Here is a 22,140-nt window from a genome sequence, read left to right as displayed (position 1 = left end):
ACATAACAAAGGCTTTCCGAGAAAGTAAAAACAAATTCGCCATGTTGAAAAAGTTTATTTGGTCAAAACTAAGAGCACTGTAAGTTTTAGCTCTTTAATGTAACTCTGGAGTATTTTGGAAACCGGACACTGTCTGTCTAGAAGTCGTTTCCGTCTTTCCTCCGTTTATCCTTGTAAACAAAACACTGCAAAAGGCAAAGAAGCTTTTCAAGGTAAGTTTGTTGTCATTGTCGATAACCTGAGATCAGGCCCAATTTGAGCGGTTCTCATACATTCTCTCTAACGGCTACCGCTGAAATTGGGGCTCTCTTTTAGTTTCGCCATGCCTGCCGTAATGTTATTTACAAAGTGAAAAGAAAATAGAGCCTGATCTCAGGTTACATTGTCGAAGGATTCGCTCGTTAATTGTCTTTGGAAAAACCTCTCTTTCTGCCAGTTCATTCTCGTCTTCAATTGTGATCTGCGTTAAAATTTTCAAACACTGACTAGAATTCTCTTCCTCAGTGAGGTTACGATTCAGTTTCTACATCAGCTTCGTTCTCATTAAAGCAAAGCTAGCTTAAAAGTCAACATCCTAGTCCTCAGAGTTTACAGACATATTTTTAAGTTTATTCGGTCAAAACTAAGAGCACTGTAAGTATTCACTCGTCAATGTGACGCTGGAGTCTTTTGAAAACTGGACATTGTGTCTGGCTCGAACTTGCTTCTATCTTTCTTTCGTTGGTCTTTGATAAAACACTGCGAATGGCAAAGAAGCTTGTCAAGATGATCGGGTGCAGGTATGTTTGTTATCATATTTGCCGAACGAATTACTCATTTTCCCTTAGGCAAAACATCTCGAATCTCTACCAGGTCGATTTTCGTCTTCTTAACTGTGTACTACTGTGTTCAAACACTGAGTAGAATCCTCTTCGATAACATTACGAGAAAGTTTCTTCATCGCCTTCGTTCACAAATAAACACAGTTTAAAATGTTGAAGGCCAAAGTCAACATCCAAGTCCTCAAGGTTGCCAGGCGTCTTATAACTTTATTTAAACCTTTTTTCCGAAGTTAAGAGATTTAGAGCTCCGAAATGAGTATTTTCTTTAGAAATTTTGGTCCGCATAACAAGTTACGGACCGCAAATATAATAATGCACCTTATTTTTTGTTTTTCATTTCTCCTGAGTATTACAGCCACCCAAAGGGAAATTGAAAACAATGCTTATGCAAAAACTTTTTTTTGGGGGGGGGGGGGGCAAATAAGGTGCATTATGGGAGATGTGCAAGTGGCGTATTGGCCATTTTCTTTCCTGTCCCTAGTAACAGTCCCTGAAGTCTTTGCGATATTTAACTCGGCCCAGTTTAATTTCCTTCTGGTTTCAAATGTGGCGCTGTTACAGTGACATGGGCATCTCCGTCTCATATTACGTTTGGGCTATTTGGGTTAGGGCCAGGGTTAGGGTTACAGGGGATGCCCATTTCACTAGGGTTTTGGGAATGGGGATGCCCAAAACGCGGGGATGCCCATATCACTGTGACAGCGATGAAAAAATCGGGTGCGTCTTTTCTTCGATTATTTAAAGGGAAGAGCGGTGCTTAAAAGAACAGCTAAATGAAAATGGGAACTTTACATCGATCAAAGTTAGCATGTTATTTTAGTTATGCATTTTTTGGAAGGAATAATAACAAAACGGTTAGATTCGGCTTTCGTATAATCTGAAGAATTATGAAGAATCAAGCAGTCGGCCTCGACTGATAACATCCTCCTCGAACTGCAGTAATTCTTCAAATTATCTAATCTAATCTCGCCTCGTCTATTACAAATGTAATGGCTAATTATCCTATATATAATGCATCTTGACGATCTAACGGGGATTTTCCCCTATGTGTACCTTTTTTACTTTGATGCAGCTGGAGTGAATCCGTCATCCATTTTGGGAGCAAACTTGGCATATTATTACTATGATGGCAATGCCGCGTGATCTTCGTGTCCAGGACAACATAAAAGAAACTTCCACAAGTTATTAACATCGCGATTTCATATCTTTCGTGACTCAATGCTCGGAGGATGATATGTCAAAATTATTCAAAAATACTACTTTACGTTAAGGTACTTAGAAGGAACATGGTCACGACTCGCTCATGCTCAACGGCAGCAAAGTTTGATATCACTTCGTCTTTCTAAACGCCTTAATGCTATTTTTGAACTGGCCATACTTAACGCAGAGTCCAAAAATCAAATAGAATTTTGTAAAGCTGCGGCATTGCCAACTCAGCAGTTTACACTATGAATTAGCCAGCGTTAAAAGCGGTATAGCCCTTCGTCTCAGTGAACCGAAAGAGTTTTTTTTTTGTTTATACAACTTTACCTTTTTCCTCTTATTAACAGGTTGATCCGAGAGATTTTGAAGTAATCTCAAGACGAGAAAAATGTTCACCAGCTTAAGCCCAAAGTGCTAACTGATTTTGGTGTTATGTAATATGTTTGTATTAATAAACAGTGAATAATAATCAGCTGTGAGTTATCACTGTGCGCCAGTTATGTTAAAACATAGTGGAAGAGACTGGTTATGAAAGTCTGTAAAGGGGTGCGAAATCAGGGAAGTGACAAGTGAAAAGAGTTCCACTAATTAAAAAATCAATTATGAATTTAGAATCAAGGAGCTTCTATCTAGAAGAATAAACATCAGAGATAAAAACAACGGTACTACAATTTATGTTGGTAGCTCCCGGCAGTGCACAATCCTTTGTTTTCTGTTCACAAATTTTGACTGCATAAATTAATGCAACGTTTCAATCGCTCAATAACATCAAAATGATGGAATGCTATTGAACGTTATGCCCGGTCAGGTCCACAAAAACATATCAACAAAGGATTAACGGGCTTCATAACCATTCCACTCTATTAACGCTGCGTTTAATGGGAAGGGTGGATCCCAAATGAGGTGAAAGACGGTCGCCATAACAACGAAATGATGAAATAAGCTACCCTGAAAGCACTTTTAGGCTAAAATGCGAGTTTTTGGTTCCCAGCGTAGTTTTTTAGTGTTAAATTATAACGTATTTTATATTACTACTGTGTAGTTTCTACATTACTGGGCTAAATGTTCAAGTTTTTTAATAAATATTCACTAAGATTAGGGTCATTTGGAGTGACGTCTTTGGTTTACAGTAGCGTCACTTTGCATCCACACATGTCCAATATACACAAACGGATACGATTCGTCAAACTGATGGTCCATTGGTACCAATGGTACGATTGGTACCAATAGAAAAGCACCCTATTCCAATGGTTCTGTTGGTGCATATGCATCTAATTAAGGGGACTTAGATTATTTTCCCATGTGAACTGGTTGGGTATAGGGCAATTCCAATGGTCCATTGGTACCAATGGTACGATTGGTACCAATGGAAAAGCACCCTATTCCAATGGTTCTATTGGTGAATATGCATCTCATTAAGGGGACTTAGATTATTTTCCCATGTGACCTGGTTGGGTACAGGGCAATTCCGATGGTCCATTGGTACCAATGGTACGATTGGTACCAATGGAAAAGCACCCTATTCCAATGGTTCTATTGGTGAATATGCATCTCATTAAGGGCACTTAGATTATTTTCCCATGTGACCTGGCTGGGTACAGGGCAATTCCGATGGTCCATTGGTACCAATGGTGCGATTGGTACCAATGGAAAATGATGCCATTCCAATGGTTCTATTGGTGCAAAACAAGTTCACCTTTACACCAAGTGAAAACGCGCTAATAATTATTAGGAACGTTCCTCGTTCTATAAGAAAACCACGCAAAACAAGTTCGCTTTTACATCAAGTAAAAGCGCGCTATAATTCTTATGAATATTCCTCGTTCTATATCCCAATCACGCAAAACAAGTTCGCTTTTACACCAAGTAAAAGCGCGCTATGATTCTTATGAATATTCCTCGTTCTATAAGCCAACCATGCAAAACAAGTTCGCTTTTACACCAAGTAAAAGCGTGCTATAATTCTTATGAATATTCCTCGTTCTATAAGTCAACCACGCAAAACAAGTTCGCTTTTACACCAAGTAAAAACGCACTAATAATTATTATGAATATTCCTCGTTCTATAAGCCAACCACACAAAACAAGTTGCCTTTTACACTAAGTAAAAACGCGCTAATAATTATTATGAATATTCCTCGTTCTATAAGCCAACCACACAAAACAAGTTGCCTTTTACACTAAGTAAAAACGCGCTAATAATTATTATGAATATTCCTCGTTCTATAAGCCAACCACACAAAACAAGTTGCCTTTTACACTAAGTAAAAACGCGCTAGTAATTCTTATGAATATTCCTCGTTCTATAAGCCAACCACGCAAAACAAGTTCGCTGTTACACCAATTAAAAACGCGCCATAGTTCTTATGAATATTCCTCGTTCTATAGGCTAACCACGCAAAACAAGTTCGCTTTCACACAAAGTAGAAACGCGCTAATAGTTACAAAGCGAGGGCGACCTATATATCTAGCGCTAATAATATCTCAAGGTGCTGTGAGTATAACAAACATCGTACGAACATTAAAATTGAAAGGTAACGCGTCACTGTCGGGTTCGTTCTGTCTATTGTGATTCACGAGCAAACAACATGACATATGAATGTCTTCTTTCCTGTACGCAAGCACTATTTTTTGGTAATTCTTACTTGTTAAAAGAACCCGAAACAACGCGGAAAGGCGCGAAACTAGCAAAGTGGTATTGAGGCAACAGGTTTTAACAACTGTACTCAACTCACTGTGAAATTAACTTCTGAAATTTCTTAGCGCAATTTCATTATCTACATGGAAGCGTTTAAACCAAAACAAGTTTTCAATGAAGAGTTTCCGAAAAGGGTGGTTATATCATGCTGTTGGTTATGACTTTGTATTGTATTTGGTGGCTCCTAAGAGAGCCGTTTTATATTCAAGTGACTGAAGTCACTTTTGACTGTTGACGTGGGGTTTGTCGTGGTAACCCATTGAGGTACACCAGTTTGCTATAATCAAGGTCGTAGTAAAACCATTGATGTATTTAATGTCAACGTTGTCGTTGACAAATTGTATTTGCCGTGCTCTTTTCTAGGCTGTAGCTTGCGATGAGGCCCAGGACTGAGCTAGAAGAATCCATCTACTGATGATTTCAGGATTGCACCCCTTGCCGTGGAAAAACAGCAGAAGTTTGAATGTCTCCTTATCACTCATAAACATATGAATCGACGGAGATTTTTAATTTTTAATGGATGCATATTCACCAATAGAACCACTGGAATGACATCATTTTCTATTGGTACCAATCGTTCCATTCGTACCAATGGACCATTGGAATTGCCCTTTACCCAGCCAGACCACATGAGAAAATAATCTAACTCTCTTAATGAGATGCATATTCACCAATAGAACCATTGGAATAGGGTGCTTTTCCATTGGTACCAATCGTACCTTTGGTACCAATGGACCATTGGAATTGCCCTGTACCCAGCCAGACCACATGAGAAAATAATCTAAGTCCCCTTAATGAGATGCATATTCACCAATAGAACTATTGGAATAGGGTGCTTTTCTATTGGTACCAATCGTACCATTGGTACCAATGGACCATTGGAATTGCCCTGTACCCAGCTAGACCACATGAGAAAATAATCTAAGTCCCCTTAATGAGAAGCATATTCACTAATAGAACCATTGGAATAGGGTGCTTTTCCATTGGTACCAATCGTACCATTGGTACCAATGGACCATTGGAATTGCCCTGTACCCAGCTAGACCACATGAGAAAATAATCTAATTCCTTTAATGAGATGCATATTCACCAATAAAACCATTGGAATAGGGTGCTTTTCCATTGGTACCAATCGTACCATTGGTACCAATGGACCATTGGAATTGCCCTGTACCCAGCTAGACCACATGAGAAAATAATCTAATTCCTTTAATGAGATGCATATTCACCAATAAAACCATTGGAATAGGGTGCTTTTCCATTGGTACCAATCGTACCATTGGTACCAATGGGCCATTGGAATTGCCCTGTACCCAGCCAGACCACATCTGAAAATAGTCTAAGTCTCCTTAATGAGATGCATATTCACCAATAGAACCATTGGAATAGGGTGCTTTTCCATTGGTACCAATCGTACCATTGGTACCAATGGACCATTGGAATTGCCCTGTACCCAGCTAGAGCACATTAGAAAATAATCTAAGTCACCTTAATGAGATGCATATTCACCAATAGAACCATTGGAATAGGGTGCTTTTCTATTGGTACCAATCGTACCATTGGTACCAATGGAGACCCTTCTTCTCACCACTAACACCAATGGAGTCTATTTGTGAGTATTGGACAACCCTCTCACTTTGAACAGCTTCGCACTGGTTCGAGTTTATTTTATGACCAAGGGTCCGCTGTCTAAGAGTGATGCGCGTGTTACAAAGAGTCAAATAAAGGGATTTAAACTCATCGCTAATGATGAGCTTGGGAGCAGGTGCCTTAAAGGTCAGTGGGGGGCCAAATGCAATAAGCAGAGAGGAGGTATCCAGAGGGTTGTCCAATACTCACCCCAAGAACGGCCACTAACCGGAACTGTCACACTGAATCAATTAAGTGGAGATACTTACCTAAGAGAATACTTACCTGAGAAAATACTTACAAAACCACGAGGCGGGGATGGAGGAGAGGGAGCAAGAATCCGCAATGATTCGCAAGAAGGCAAAAATTGATCCGCTACGATCAGCAAGCAAAGCTACAATGCAAAGAAACACTAGCAAAAGAGCACACAAGGAGCCCTGCAAATCCCTGCGGGCCGCCCTGTAGGTCACATACTGAAGTGGGAGAAGACCGCTGGCCAACTCGCTCGAGTTTAACTTTGCCTAAATGATATTTAGCCACATTAAAGAAAGGAAGGGACAAATTCCAGCTGTCGGTTTTACGCCGAGGTGTCCGTCTGAAAAGACGCAGTACAGAGCCGACTACAGGCAAGTTGATTTAGTCTTTCCCAGCCTTGACTGGTGCATTTACAACAAAATGGCCTCCACGGTAACCACTCGATCTCAACGATCTTACGGAAAAATCGAGTCGGTTTTATAACACTGACGACCGGAAAAACAGGTGCCTTAGAATGGTCATATTTATTTGTGATAGAAAGTGATAAATTGGACCGCAAACATTTCAAATGGTGCATTTACAACAAAATGGCCACCACGGTAACCACTCGATCTCAACTATTTGACGGAAAAATCAAGTCGGTTTTATAACACTGACGACCGGAAAAACATGTGCCTTAGAATGGTCATATTTATTTGTGATAGAAAGTGATAAATTGGACCGCAAATATTTAAATTCTTAATTGGAAAAACCCTTTATAATAGGTCATAGAGATTCATATTTTATTTCTTTAAAATATAACCTTATCTATACAATAAATTTATCTACAAATATATTTTACAATATACAGTTTTGCTCAATACATGCAACGCTTGAAAGCGAGCTTTCCATTCAAAAAATCGTACATAAAAAAGGAATATATTGAAATAAACCAAATAGATTTACTTAGGTTGATCAAGTATTTACATAGTATCCAATATATTTTTTGTACTGTTTCGGTTATTAACGTGCCTTCGCAAAGAATTTTTTCCTATAATACAAACAAGATCTTCGGTAAATAATATTTCAGTGCAAGTACTGGGCCGGTTTTTAGTATTTTTACATAGTCAATAGTTGCTATATTTACAAACGAGCGTCTCTGCCTCTACAGCACTAAAGTAAATAAAAATAACAACAACAAAAACATGAACAAAAAGTTTGTCATTTTCCCAAGAAAAAACGACTTAGGTTTCTAGGAAACTGCCTACCTACCCCTCCCTTAAGCCAGCAATTTGCACTAAGTGAGGAGTTCGTGTTAACTTTGACCCAGGGGAGGGGTAGGTGGGGCAGTTTCCCAGAAATCTCCAACTACGTCAGTCGCGGTGATTAGACAAATGGAAATTTGCAGTTATCTCACTCTATAAAGCCAGGCCAATTAAAAAATTCGCAACTAACCAGAGTCGAACTTCCCCGTGAATAAATTGCGAAATTTTCTGTTAGTATATATACTGTAAATGACCTAATAAACGCCTACTTCCAAATAAACGCCTCTTATCTAATAAACACCCCCTCCACATGGTTAAAATTTTATTAGACGCCCCTCTCTAATAAACGCTCACTGTCTAATAGACGAGAGAACTAGTCCAAAACACTAGGAATTAGCAAAAAAACAGCAAAATCATTCACTTTCTTGCTTGATTAACAAGGCTTGGGGCATTTCATCTTGTTCGACGTCAAGTTTAAAGTACGGATAGACTAACGATGACAACACAATAACAATGAGCGAGGATTCTGACATTAATGCTCGGATTTCAAAGAGCGATATGGATCTCTAGACGGCCTAGATGTATCAATTGATGAAGAGGATATTCCGTTGTCTCTAAACTCTCCTGATATTTTCGCCGAGATGAAGCATATTAGTTTTGTTGGGGCGTTTATGAGTTCATTTACGGTATATATGTTTTGTACTTTTTTTTTTCACAGGTACTTAACTGGGAAATTTTGACGTGCTCTCTGTAATGAGATATAAATGTAAATTTTGAACTTACGTATATATTCCCCATCAGCCATCTTGTTTCATTTCTTGTCTTGTAAAACGTAGAAAGCAGTATTGGCCGGATTTTTACGAATGCATGACTAGCGTTCTCGAGAAACCCAAGAATACTTAATCGGAAATTACAACAAATACAAAGAAACGCAAAGTTGCGTACAAAGTTCGCTGAAACACGACAACAGGTTTTAATGCGGACGATAGCTTGCAAATTCACGAGATCTTTCAAAGTCAAGTCTTTCGTTCTTTTTTACACGTAAATTCTACATTCCGAGTCGTTATTAATTCATTTGTTTTTTCATCGCGACTCATTACATTGTATCTATTTTTAGATGACAATTTGATGTCCTTTCATTATTACAAGTAGATTGCCATTTAAGAATCATGAAATTTTACCTTGTGCTATGTCAAAAGTTCACTTGAAGTTTACACTTTTGGAAAATTATCATTCATAACAGCGCGGTTTTAATTTCTTTTTAACTTTAAACTATTAATTAAACATGACCAACAATATCTTAATATATTTTAATATATGGCCTACTCTACAATCAAAACTTATGGGCAGTGATTTTCAACTAAGCACTCGAAGTACCGCGTTGAGTTTAGAGTTGAATTGCTAAGACATGATTAGCTAAAAAGATTGGCCAATTCATCAGCCAATCAGCGCTGAGGTGTAAAAAAACAAGTCTTGACTTTTTGACTCCAGTGTGATATATTACACACTCTGCGACCAGAGCCTTCCTTTTGTCCTCTTCTTGATCGAGCAAGGGAGAAATGGAGGCTATGCCTGAACCGCCTTTGAAGTCACCGCAGTCCTCACTTCTGGACTTGTCAATCTTGTTTTCTCTCGTCAAACTGGTTTTTGAGTACAAACATCCCGTTTAATGATAAACCGATGGTCACAACTGAGCCCGCTATGCCAGCGCATGGCTATTAGGCCTGGGTTTCGAAACTGTATCCTAGCAACATTCAGCGCGTGTTCAACAAAGATCTAACTCGATTCACGAGCGCTCCAAATCGAGCACATGAAAGAAAGACTCTGTTGGCAAGATGGATTTTACCGAAATTAATTAAAAACCTCCCTCATATGTAATTTAAAATAACTTACCAGCTAACCTCATGTATAAGAATCACCCGAAATAGGAATACCTCTGCAGGTTAACTGTCTCAATGTACCTTCAATAAAGTTATCACCTGACTTACTCTTTATTCTCTATATTCTGCTACCCCTCAGCGCTTATTCGTTGCTCCAACTTTTCTGTTTTCAGTGGATATGGATTACTTCAATGGAGCTACTCCTGTTGACTGTGGTGACGTCTTTCAGTCCACTTCTCTGATAATATTGCCAAGAAATGATTCATTTCATAGATGTTGATGTTTTCTCCCACAAAAGCTTTTTATCTGCGCTAAAATTGGTATCTATGCCTCGCAGTGCTAAGTGTCCAAAGGACTGACTGACTGTCAAGAACTCGTAGAAACGACTGAGTGTCCGTGATTTCCTACTTCTTGACTGTCTCTAATAACGATGATAGAACTTCTTGGCTGTTTGCGTCAGGGATTGATTACAGCGCATGATCTACCCTGTCTGTATTCAACTGACGGGAATAAGTACACATCTCTCTCTTGCCTGTCAGCAACACTGTTTCCTTAATGTCATAAACACGTCGTCACAGCTGAGTTTTGAACGAAGTGGTAACTAAGAAGCTCGTCCGCCGAGGGCCTCTGTCTTGAGTTCCTACGAAAACGGAGATGAACACGCAATTTAAGCACACGATGGCCTCCTACGTAACTTAACTACATTCTCCATCCTATTAAGTCCACCCCATTGTTAAAGGAATTCCTTTATACTCTTTCTTACACGGACATCAATTACACCAACACTACACCAGCCTGTGTCAAATGCCGTTTATGAAACAAGTCATTATACAGTTGTATGCTTAGTGTCCTGGAGGTGATCTTGTTATGTTACTGACTTTTTACCATGCTTTCCAGACCTTTTCCCGGTCAGAAAAATTGCTGGATATATCTCAAGACCTTTCCAAGAATTCAAGACTCCGTATGAACCCTGACTTGAGTAAATCGTGGCGCTAACAAGCCCAAGAAGATGCTCATTAACAGATGAGAAAATGGGAAGGTTTGCAACAAAAAAGGTATCCTCAGCCTCGCTTCTATTTAAGGACCAGGGCTGAGTTGCTCAAAGCATGGTTAGCTTTAACCATTGGTTAAGCAGTATCAAAACCAATACGTTGTCAAGGTATTAAACGCTGGTTAACGCTAACCATGCTTCGAGCAACTAGGCCCAGGACACTAAGCGCACAACTATAAAATGGACTATTAATAGTTGAATGCCACTGCATAACTGTGCTATTTACAAACCTTAAAGTTGCCAAGTGCAGCGCAGAAATTTTTAAAATATCCAGAAAAAATCCTGTCTATAATTGAGGGTTGTCCAATACTCACAAATAGACTCCATTGGTGTTAGTGGTGAGAAGAAGGGTCTCCATTGGTACCAATGGTACGATGGTTCTATTAGTGAATATGCTTCTCATTAAGGGGACTTAGATTATTTTCTCATGTGGTCTAGCTGGGTACAGGGCAATTCCAATGGTCCATTGGTACCAATGGTACGATTGGTACCAATAGAAAAGCACCCTATTCCAATAGTTCTATTGGTGAATATGCATCTCATTAAGGGGACTTAGATTATTTTCTCATGTGGTCTGGCTGGGTACAGGGCAATTCCAATGGTCCATTGGTACCAAAGGTACGATTGGTACCAATGGAAAAGCACCCTATTCCAATGGTTCTATTGGTGAATATGCATCTCATTAAGAGAGTTAGATTATTTTCTCATGTGGTCTGGCTGGGTAAAGGGCAATTCCAATGGTCCATTGGTACGAATGGAACGATTGGTACCAATAGAAAATGATGTCATTCCAGTGGTTCTATTGGTGAATATGCATCCATTAAAAATTAAAAATCTCCGTCGATTCATATGTTTATGAGTGATAAGGAGACATTCAAACTTCTGCTGTTTTTCCACGGCAAGGGGTGCAATCCTGAAATCATCAGTAGATGGATTCTTCTAGCTCAGTCCTGGGCCTCATCGCAAGCTACAGCCTAGAAAAGAGCACGGCAAATACAATTTGTCAACGACAACGTTGACATTAAATACATCAATGGTTTTACTACGACCTTGATTATAGCAAACTGGTGTACCTCAATGGGTTACCACGACAAACCCCACGTCAACAGTCAAAAGTGACTTCAGTCACTTGAATATAAAACGGCTCTCTTAGGAGCCACCAAATACAATACAAAGTCATAACCAACAGCATGATATAACCACCCTTTTCGGAAACTCTTCATTGAAAACTTGTTTTGGTTTAAACGCTTCCATGTAGATAATGAAATTGCGCTAAGAAATTTCAGAAGTTAATTTCACAGTGAGTTGAGTACAGTTGTTAAAACCTGTTGCCTCAATACCACTTTGCTAGTTTCGCGCCTTTCCGCGTTGTTTCGGGTTCTTTTAACAAGTAAGAATTACCAAAAAATAGTGCTTGCGTACAGGAAAGAAGACATTCATATGTCATGTTGTTTGCTCGTGAATCACAATAGACAGAACGAACCCGACAGTGACGCGTTACCTTTCAATTTTAATGTTCGTACGATGTTTGTTATACTCACAGCACCTTGAGATATTATTAGCGCTAGATATATAGGTCGCCCTCGCTTTGTAACTATTAGCGCGTTTCTACTTTGTGTGAAAGCGAACTTGTTTTGCGTGGTTAGCCTATAGAACGAGGAATATTCATAAGAATTATGGCGCGTTTTTAATTGGTGTAACAGCGAACTTGTTTTGCGTGGTTGGCTTATAGAACGAAGAATATTCATAATAATTATTAGCGCGTTTTTACTTAGTGTAAAAGGCAACTTGTTTTGTGTGGTTGGCTTATAGAACGAGGAATATTCATAATAATTATTAGCGCGTTTTTACTTAGTGTAAAAGGCAACTTGTTTTGTGTGGTTGGCTTATAGAACGAGGAATATTCATAATAATTATTAGTGCGTTTTTACTTGGTGTAAAAGCGAACTTGTTTTGCGTGGTTGACTTATAGAACGAGGAATATTCATAAGAATTATAGCACGCTTTTACTTGGTGTAAAAGCGAACTTGTTTTGCATGGTTGGCTTATAGAACGAGGAATATTCATAAGAATCATAGCGCGCTTTTACTTGGTTTAAAAGCGAACTTGTTTTGCGTGATTGGGATATAGAACGAGGAATATTCATAAGAATTATAGCGCGCTTTTACTTGATGTAAAAGCGAACTTGTTTTGCGTGGTTTTCTTATAGAACGAGGAACGTTCCTAATAATTATTAGCGCGTTTTCACTTGGTGTAAAGGTGAACTTGTTTTGCACCAATAGAACCATTGGAATGGCATCATTTTCCATTGGTACCAATCGCACCATTGGTACCAATGGACCATCGGAATCGCCCTGTACCCAGCCAGGTCACATGGGAAAATAATCTAAGTGCCCTTAATGAGATGCATATTCACCAATAGAACCATTGGAATAGGGTGCTTTTCCATTGGTACCAATCGTACCATTGGTACCAATGGACCATCGGAATTGCCCTGTACCCAACCAGGTCACATGGGAAAATAATCTAAGTCCCCTTAATGAGATGCATATTCACCAATAGAACCATTGGAATAGGGTGCTTTTCCATTGGTACCAATCGTACCATTGGTACCAATGGACCATTGGAATTGCCCTATACCCAACCAGGTCACATGGGAAAATAATCTAAGTCCCCTTAATTAGATGCATATGCACCAACAGAACCATTGGAATAGGGTGCTTTTCTATTGGTACCAATCGTACCATTGGTACCAATGGACCATCAGTTTGACGAATCGTATCCGTTTGTGTATATTGGACATGTGTGCTATAATTAACAGTTACTGGTGTAGCATTACGTTGCTTTTGAAAAAGAAAACTTTCTTTACTTTTACTGCTAACTTTTACTGCTATAATCATAACGATACTTATGGGGTTAACTTGGGAGGCACGTTGACAAACTTCCATAATTTTCCCTTTCGCTAAGTAATTGGACAGTACACGCCATTGCACACGCGCACTTGATTGTTTTTTTTTTTCATTGCTAGCAAAAATTCTCGGAATAAAAAAACTTGTGTTTTAATTTTAAAAAAGCTAAAAATTTCACAAATTTTTATATAGTTGGTAACAGAACTTCGTGTCGTCAAATTCGCTCTGTAATCATACTCGTCATGAAGGACTCCCGCCCGGTGTGATTACAGACCGAATTGGACTCCACTGACTCCTTTTACCATTATAAATTGTACTCGTAATTTAAGAGCATCTTAACGGCTTAGTTTTGTTCGACGTCGACCACACAAAACTTGGCCGTGTTATTCATAACTGGCAATGCCTTTTGTAACTCGTTAGTACAAAAACGTACTTGATAAGAGTTGATTTAATAAACTCCCTAGCATCTTCTGATAAATCAATCGGTCATGCGGGCTCTGTGAGCTGCGTTGCAGTCTTAAACAGCGCCGCCATTGGCTCAAATTCTGATCACGGGGGTTTGGTGGTCAACATCTCCACAACAGTGCAGCCAAGACTCCTTCGGGGGAAAGAGACAAAACAAAATTTTTAATTCTTTTAAAGGAAAAGTAATTACCAGGTAGCTTCAAATTTCAACGCCAGGAGTAATTTGCTTTGCTACATGTCAATATGGTGGGTCTAATTCTGTCTAACTGAACGAGAAAAGTACTGTAACCGTTTTTGTAAAAGCTTCTCAAAAGTACTTTCATTGTTATGCTGTACAAGGTGGTTCTAGTTTTTAGTTCTGTCACATTCAATAGCGAGGTGGCTGTTAACTTTAAAGTCAGTGTGGCCATTCACGTGAAAGCTACTGAGCAGTACTTTCCTATGGTACTGTTTATTATGCTGTACAAGGTAATTCTAACTTTTGAGTCTGGATGAAATCCTAAAGTGGGACCATTCAAATGAAGGCTACTGAGCAGTACTTTCCTATGGTACTGTTTATTATGCTGTACAAGGTAGTTCTAACTTTTGAGTCTGGATGAAATCCTTAAGTGTGACCATTCAAATAAAAGCTACTGAGCAGTACTTTCCTACGGTACAGTCCATTATGCTGTACAAGGTGGTTCTAACTCTTGATTCTGTGGACAAAATCCTTGTGTGTAACTATTCAAATGAAACTGAATTACTACGCGAATTCCTTCGTGTTTCTTTACGCTCTACAAGCTGGTTATGGATGTATAAAAAGTGTGACCAAAACTGAACTTACCATATATCCGCCTTCCTTCCATACCCCTCACCATTAATGACCTCTGGTGCCATCCAGTAAGGTGTTCCATGAACAGATCGGAACCCCGTTTTACTACGAATTGTCTGCAGAGAAAAGGAACAAAAGTCCTTACTAAGGCAGTGTTTTGTATAGCCAAGTCATTTTAAAGCCCAGTTATGGAGCCCACAAACATTACATTTCCGTCATTTCCATCTTTAACGTTTAAACGTTAGTGCGTTTTTTTCCCCCATAAATTCTGGGACGCTAATGTACATGAAAAAGGTTGCACCTCACTGGATGAATAGTTTAAGCATTTTTAATCCCATTTTGTAAAATGCTAAAACAATTACTAGTAAGCAGTGCAAGTGCTGCCCAAGACGGTTTAAGACCCCATGGATGTACAGAAGAATACAACATAAATGTGATCATTTACATAACAAACATATACTTAATATACTTGATCATTCTAATCTTTGAGTTTGCGGAATAAAACCTGGGGTGTAAACGTTTAGATGAAATTACTGCACATACTTGCCGACACTAAATCGGCTATAGAGTCTACTCTCTCTTAACGGACACCTCTGTAAAACGGACACTCAGAGTTGGTCCCTGCCTTTCTTTACTCCCTTTATTTGATTCTCTATAAGACGGCCATCTCTCTAAGACGGACACACACTGCTGGTCCCCAAGGTGTCCGTCTCAGTAAGAGTTGACTGTAATCCTCGTTGCTCACACAGAAGGAGTTCTGTTTTTACTTGAGTTTCAAGTTTCGTTGACTGGGTAACGCGCCAAAAGTAACACAAATACAAAACAGCCCATCAAAACTTTCGATTTTACCTGTAGTCTTTTCGAAGCTCCAAAGTCTGCCAGTTTTACATTGCCACGAAGATCTCTGAGTATGTTTGCTCCTTCAAAGATGAAAAGTATGACAACCATAAGAAATGGGCATATTCCTTAAATCACATATTATCTGAATTTTTCAGTCTACGTCTACTCTGTACTAAAGGCCAGCTCTCCTCAACGGCTACTCATTTTTGTCTCGGTGGAAAGTCTATACATTCACCCCTGGTTTGACCTCTCTCTAACGACGACAGCAACGGCCACTGGTTCCAATTGCCAAAATACCCTTGGTAACGGTTATTTAAAAGCAAACCATGATAATGTTTTACCTTTAATGTCTCTGTGTACCATAAGAGCTGTGTGTAAAACAGACTCTCCTTCAAGAATTTGTCTTGTATACTTTCTTGTTAAGCTCTCATCGAGGGCTCCATGTTGTTTTATATGGTCATGCACAGATCCCTGTGGAAAAGCGAAGCCAAAAGGCAGACGACATTAACATTACTAAATGCTTCATAGTACAGTTGGAAAATACATCCTCTTATTTAACGCCTTTTCAAAAATACTTGTTCCATAAGCCTGCAATTTACAGAAACAACATGAAATGTAGCTCTAGCTAAGAGTTTCTGCACAAAAGCGTACGATTTAACCGAGTTAAGGTAAAACCTCTTAGCAGTACTATTATACTTTCTCTCCTAAAATTATATTCAGGATACAATGTCTTAAGTTGCTTTAGCACTATTTGTGGCCTTAAATCACACGAGAAAACGAAAAAAAATCTTGCAATCTCTTCCACGTAGCTTTGCTCTGTCGCACAACGGAACTGTATCTTGTGAATAACGAAAGCCATTTTTTAAAACACGAATCACGAAAAGTTTCAGCGTTCTGTACGAACATATAACATCTGCTACGTATAACGCAACCGTTACTTTTGACTTAAAAGGAAAAATAATTATCTAGAATGAATCATGACCATTAGCTTGCGAACAGCAGACGCATTTGCTATCGTCGCTTCTGGGAGAGAAGCGACGACCGGAAATGCGTCTGCTGTTCGCAGGCTACATGACCACTTCAACTAAAAAATCTTACCACGGGTAAGTATTCCATGAAGATATATACATGAAGATCTGTCTGTTGTGTTCCATAGTACAGAACTATTCTTTCATGTTGAAGATTCTTCAAAAGATCGATTTCTGGTTCAAGGGCGTTTACTTCCTGCAAACGTGGTAAGCAAGGCGTAGTTAGAGGTTGACTATTCAGAGTAAACTCTGGTTTTTCTCAGGGATAGAACAGCAAGCAAAAGGCGGAAATGCGCGTGAAAATCACCACCCACGAGAAACAGGACTTAACGTGGCAATCTTAACGTGCGCTCGTGTAGTTTGCTCGCTCTGACATAACTGAAGAAGATGTGAAGCCACCCGCAGTCTATGCACAGTGTTCTTAAAAGATGAGCGACATTACATAATCCACGGTAAAAAGTGTCACTTAAAATTACAATAGAATAAAGTTTTTGAACTAGTACATATCCAAGAAGGAAGTATAACTTTATTTAAGCGTTGACACACCTTTTGAGTTGCTGTATTTAAAAGTCCCACTTCGACTTGTTTAACGGCTAATTCACTTCCTGTGTCATGATCATGACACAGGTATACCTTAAAAAAAGAAATAAATAAATTTTGTTACATAGCTGGAAATTTTTTCCCAACAGTGCGCGCTCTCTGTCTCATTGGTTACTTTGAGGTCACATGACATCTAACAATGGAACTGTTTCCCGCCAAAATCTCTGAGCGGGCAACATTACAAAATCTATGACGTCAGAGGGTAACATTGCACTGTTACCCACCAAAGTTTACCGACGACTGTCGCTACGAGGATTAATGAATTTCCAGCTATATAACAAATCACCTGAAGACTGTCCGTCGGGAGACAATTAATTTTGTTTCCCAAGAATATCAATGTTACCCGAGGGACATTAAAATTCTCAGGAAACAGAATTAACCGTTTCTCGAGGGACCAGTAATTAAGTGTTTATTACAGAGCAACCTGCGGTTATGTTTTTTTCAAGTTGAACATTACCCAGCAGGCACGATGTAGCCCTGGAATTAAGAAATCCTACATGAAGAAATGTTTGCTGCCCAACTGTTGGTCAGCACTGGACAAGAACTCAAGACAATGAAGTTACAAACCTACCCCACCAACAGTAGTCTGCGAAAACAGACGTTTCGCGAAACGTCCCCACCGGCGAGGAGCGAGGAGAAACGGCTGTTTTTCGCAGGCAACACCGACAGCCCATGCTGCCTCACACAAAATTATAGTGTCGGTGCTTACAATGAAAATATCCACAATCACTCTGTGGGAGGTAGTTAGAAATTTTTGTGGCAGCAAAAGCGTGTTATCTCTGGAGGGGAAAAGGAAGCCTATCAAAAGCCCTGGGATAATTTTGGGGCAATCTATTTTTGTCCCATATGAGTGAAGTCCTAGCTGTCTTTCGCATTGAAGCCTCCAAACCGGATTTTTTTGTTCCGACACCCTTTCAGCTGCCCCTCCCCACCCGACTCTTCATTTCTGAGAGTTTTCCGCCGGGAACTGGCATCTATTATGTAGCTCAAGTGTTACCCAATTCCCTCGCACTATCAACCTTCCCTGACGGACGCACCATCAGTTTGTACTTCGAGGTCACAAGACATCTATATGTAACCATGAAAATGTTTCCCGCCAAAATCTTTGAGCGGATCTATGATGTCAGTGGGTGACAGTAATACAAGTTTTCTGCTATCCCTCATGGTGACCAAACAGGACACAGCTTAAAGCTTTCTCATGATAGCTTACACCTTACCTGTCCAAACGCTCCAGCTCTAAGGAGCTTTCCTTTTGTCCAGTTTTTAGGAACTTGAGGTACTGTGGAAAGAATACCAAGGAATAAAATGTTCATGAATGTTGCTAATGAAAAAGCAAACTTAAGAGAGAGTCAAACACAAGAAAATAAACGGAGTAGTTTCCACATTTGTACCTCAACTCATCAAACATTCATGAAGAGAAAACAGAGGAAATCACTACATTAAAGAAAACATGCATAACGGATACAAATAGAGAACTGATGACGTCACAAAAACTAAATTTGTAAAATCATGGGATAGATCCAGAAAGGACAAGATGAAAAATGTCCACTTGCTAAAAATCAGCCTGTTAGTGCAAATTGTGGGGATATACGCACCGTTATGTGACAAGGATTTGTGTAGAGTCATCAGAACATAACGGTGCTTATATCGCCGCACCAATTTGCACTAACAGGCTGATTTTTAACAAGCTTGTTCTTTCTGAATATGCCAACCAATCCCATAATTTCACAAATTTTAGTTTTTGTGACGTCACACTTCTCTATTAGGCACTTTAGAAACGAAAAGGGAACTGGAGCCAAAGTGCGACCCGCAATTGTTTCTGGGATCAATACCAGTGGCGGGTCCAGACCTTCAGATAAGTGGGGGGGGGGGGGGGTAGGGGAGGGTCATTTTGGTCTAAAAATAAGGGGGCGGGCCCCCAGGGCTCCTCCCCTGGATCCGCTACTGGTTACTGGGCAAGTGACAGTCCCGGAAGCGAAATTTAACTTGGCCCAGTTCCTTTCTCGTTTCTCGAGTGGCTAATTACCAAAAAATCTGGGAATTACAGCTTTAAATTTCTTCAAGAATTACGTGTGTATCTATCGTTTGAGAAGCTAAACCAAACAATTGTCTGATACTCAGACACATCGACGTTAGCTAAAAACACTCGGTGGCCGCTTTTTTTAGGAAACATTGCACGCAGTCTTAGAGTATTACATGTAGGGATAGTTCTGATTAGCTGGTATACTCGACTGTCTACTCTGATTAGCTAGAGCAGTTAGACGTACTTTCAATTTAGTTTCACGACAGTTAATCGCGTTCGTCATAGCGCATCCTAATATGGTGTTCCTGTGGAACAAAGGCAAAAATTTTCGAGCTATCACGGTCGACTGCAGATTAGCCGCCCCTATAAACTAGATTTATCAGGGGCATCTAGGCCGCGAGGAACTGGACTCCTTTGGACTCGCTTTCGTTTCCTTTAGTCTCATTCTCGTGCAGATATCATGTTCGTGGAATAACACAAAGGTTGGAGAGTCTATGAATACGACGAACGCGGATCCATAATCAATGATTTTTACTAGTTTTATCATCAAAATCCTTTTCCAGCCATTACCTTTAGGTTCCACCGCAGACATATCTTTTAGCCTCTGTACAGCAGCCTCGAGCTCAGATTCTCGTCTTGGTCGTCTGCTTCCCACATTATCAATGTCTGCCAACAGACCACTACTGCTACTACTGCTACTCGAAGGGCTTAGTTGTTGGTCTGTTCTCATTTAAGGTATGGGCTTGCGAGAATTTTGAGTTCCATCATATCTGGTTTCCTGGAAAACATTTGGGGTACATACAGTTTTATACATAAGAAAACCGGAAATTCTGTTGCGAAAATCAAATGGTTTGTGCCATTCCGTTGAAACCTCAGAAAACAATTATAGGCTGTGATTTGTAGCGATGCAATTTTTTATTCTTTTTAGCCTGTCCAGTTGATTAAGAAATACTTTGTGGCGGATCTTTCTCCAAATGCCAAATTTATAGTCTTATTTCTATGCACAAGATTTTACAACTGCATGATTTATGTTTAATGATAAGTAACCTTAGGGCTTATTCATTTGCCCATTCTGCAGCAACAGACAATCCTAAAGTATTTGTTTGTAGACCACATTGTATCTGTTGTGTTACTTATGGTTTCGCTGTACCAATGAAATCCACAGAGGTTTACTTTTCTTTACATTCACTTTTGAATGTGTCGATGAAATTTTTACGTGTGACTACTGAGATGAAAGCTACTGAGCAGTAATTTCCTGTGGTATTGTTTACATTGTATTATGCTGTACATGGTGGTTCTAACTTTAGAGTCTGTGGATGAAATCCTATGGTATGACCATTCAAATGAAAGCTACTGAGCAGAACTATCCTGTGGGGCGTTTATTTCGCTGTACAAAGTGGTTCAGTCTAACTTTTGAGTCTTTGGATAAAATCCTATGGCACTCAAATGAAAGCTTACAAGCAGTACTTTCCCACGGTGCTGTTTATTATACATGTACTTTACAAGGTGGTTCAAACTTTTAAATCTGTGGATGATATCCTAAAGTTGTGAAAGATTTGAACCCAGGAGTCATTTCAAAAGTAGGTTGAGTTTGATCGTCCGGGTGAGCGTAGTCCTGAATAGGACTGTTGTTGTTGACAGTGACTGACGTTTCGACAACTTGTGCGGTAGTCATCTTCGGAGTCAAAGTGAGTCGTATCACGTCAGTTGATGGTATTATACTCTGGTTATTAATCTGATTGGTCAATTACGTCGCGATGTTATTGGTCGTCTGTCAGTTAAGCCGTGATGTTGTTAGCTATGAAGACTCGTAATCAGTAATTGGTGCGTTTCGATCCGTCTATTGTCACAGTTTAACAGTCGTCTATTGTTAGTCAAATTGTCATTCTCTCGTAGTTAGTTTTGCTTGATCTCGTCAATAAGTCGTTTGTACAGCGCTGGTAACTGTTGGCTACGATTCAGTGGCGTTTGTTCTAAGTTCGTAAACCAGCTTTCTAAAGTAAGACGTTGATAGTAGTCTGTAGAATACGTTATACATGTCGCAGAGTCCCAGTCAATTTGACGTTTCGTCTTTAAATGGTGCTCAGCAATGTAATTGTTGACGTCACCATTCTTCGTCGCTCGTTTGTGTTCGGTCAGTCGCGTGCTTAGGTTTCTGCCGGTTTCACCAATGTAAGACGCCATTAAGACAATACAGATACCGGACGACCACAAACTAGTGTCCTTTGACGTCAAATCGCTGTCCACCAGTATTCCACTTCAACTGACTCTAGACTGTACTGAGAACGCTATTAAGAACTTTACTGTTGAACTACCACTACCTACAGACGACATTATGGACCTACTCAACCTCTGTTTGACTTCGACGTACTTTCAGTACAACGGCAAACACTACAAACACTGGGTTACACGGTACAGCTATGGGCTCTCCTGTTTATGTTGTTGTAGCAGAAATTGTCATGCAAAACATCGAGGAACAAGCCCTAGCCACCTACACGCGAACTGTACCTCTTTAGTTACGTTACGTTGACGACACATTCACCGCCGTACACAAAGACGGAATCGACGATTTTCACGAACACCTTAACAGACAGAACAAGGACATACAGTTCACCAAGGAGATCGAAGAAAATGATAAGATACCTTTTCTACACAGCTTGGTCACTCGCGACAACAACAAACT

At 39.7% G+C, this 22,140-nt stretch overlaps 1 protein-coding gene and 1 pseudogene across 1 annotated transcript in view; one reads left to right on the top strand and one right to left on the bottom strand.

Annotated features, from left to right (window-relative positions):
- Window positions 1–22,140, top strand: part of LOC140924385 (uncharacterized) — a 158,870-nt gene that overhangs the window by 35,965 nt on the left and 100,765 nt on the right. The gene's annotated exons all lie outside the window — the stretch shown is intronic.
- Window positions 10,165–20,271, bottom strand: LOC140924942 (mitogen-activated protein kinase kinase kinase 3-like; annotated as a pseudogene).

Source organism: Porites lutea, chromosome 14 (genome assembly GCF_958299795.1).
Source record: "Porites lutea chromosome 14, jaPorLute2.1, whole genome shotgun sequence".
In the NCBI taxonomy this organism is placed as follows: Eukaryota; Metazoa; Cnidaria; class Anthozoa; order Scleractinia; family Poritidae; genus Porites; species Porites lutea.
Note: the sequence above shows the minus strand (reverse complement) of the source record. Positions and strands in the feature narration are given on the sequence as shown.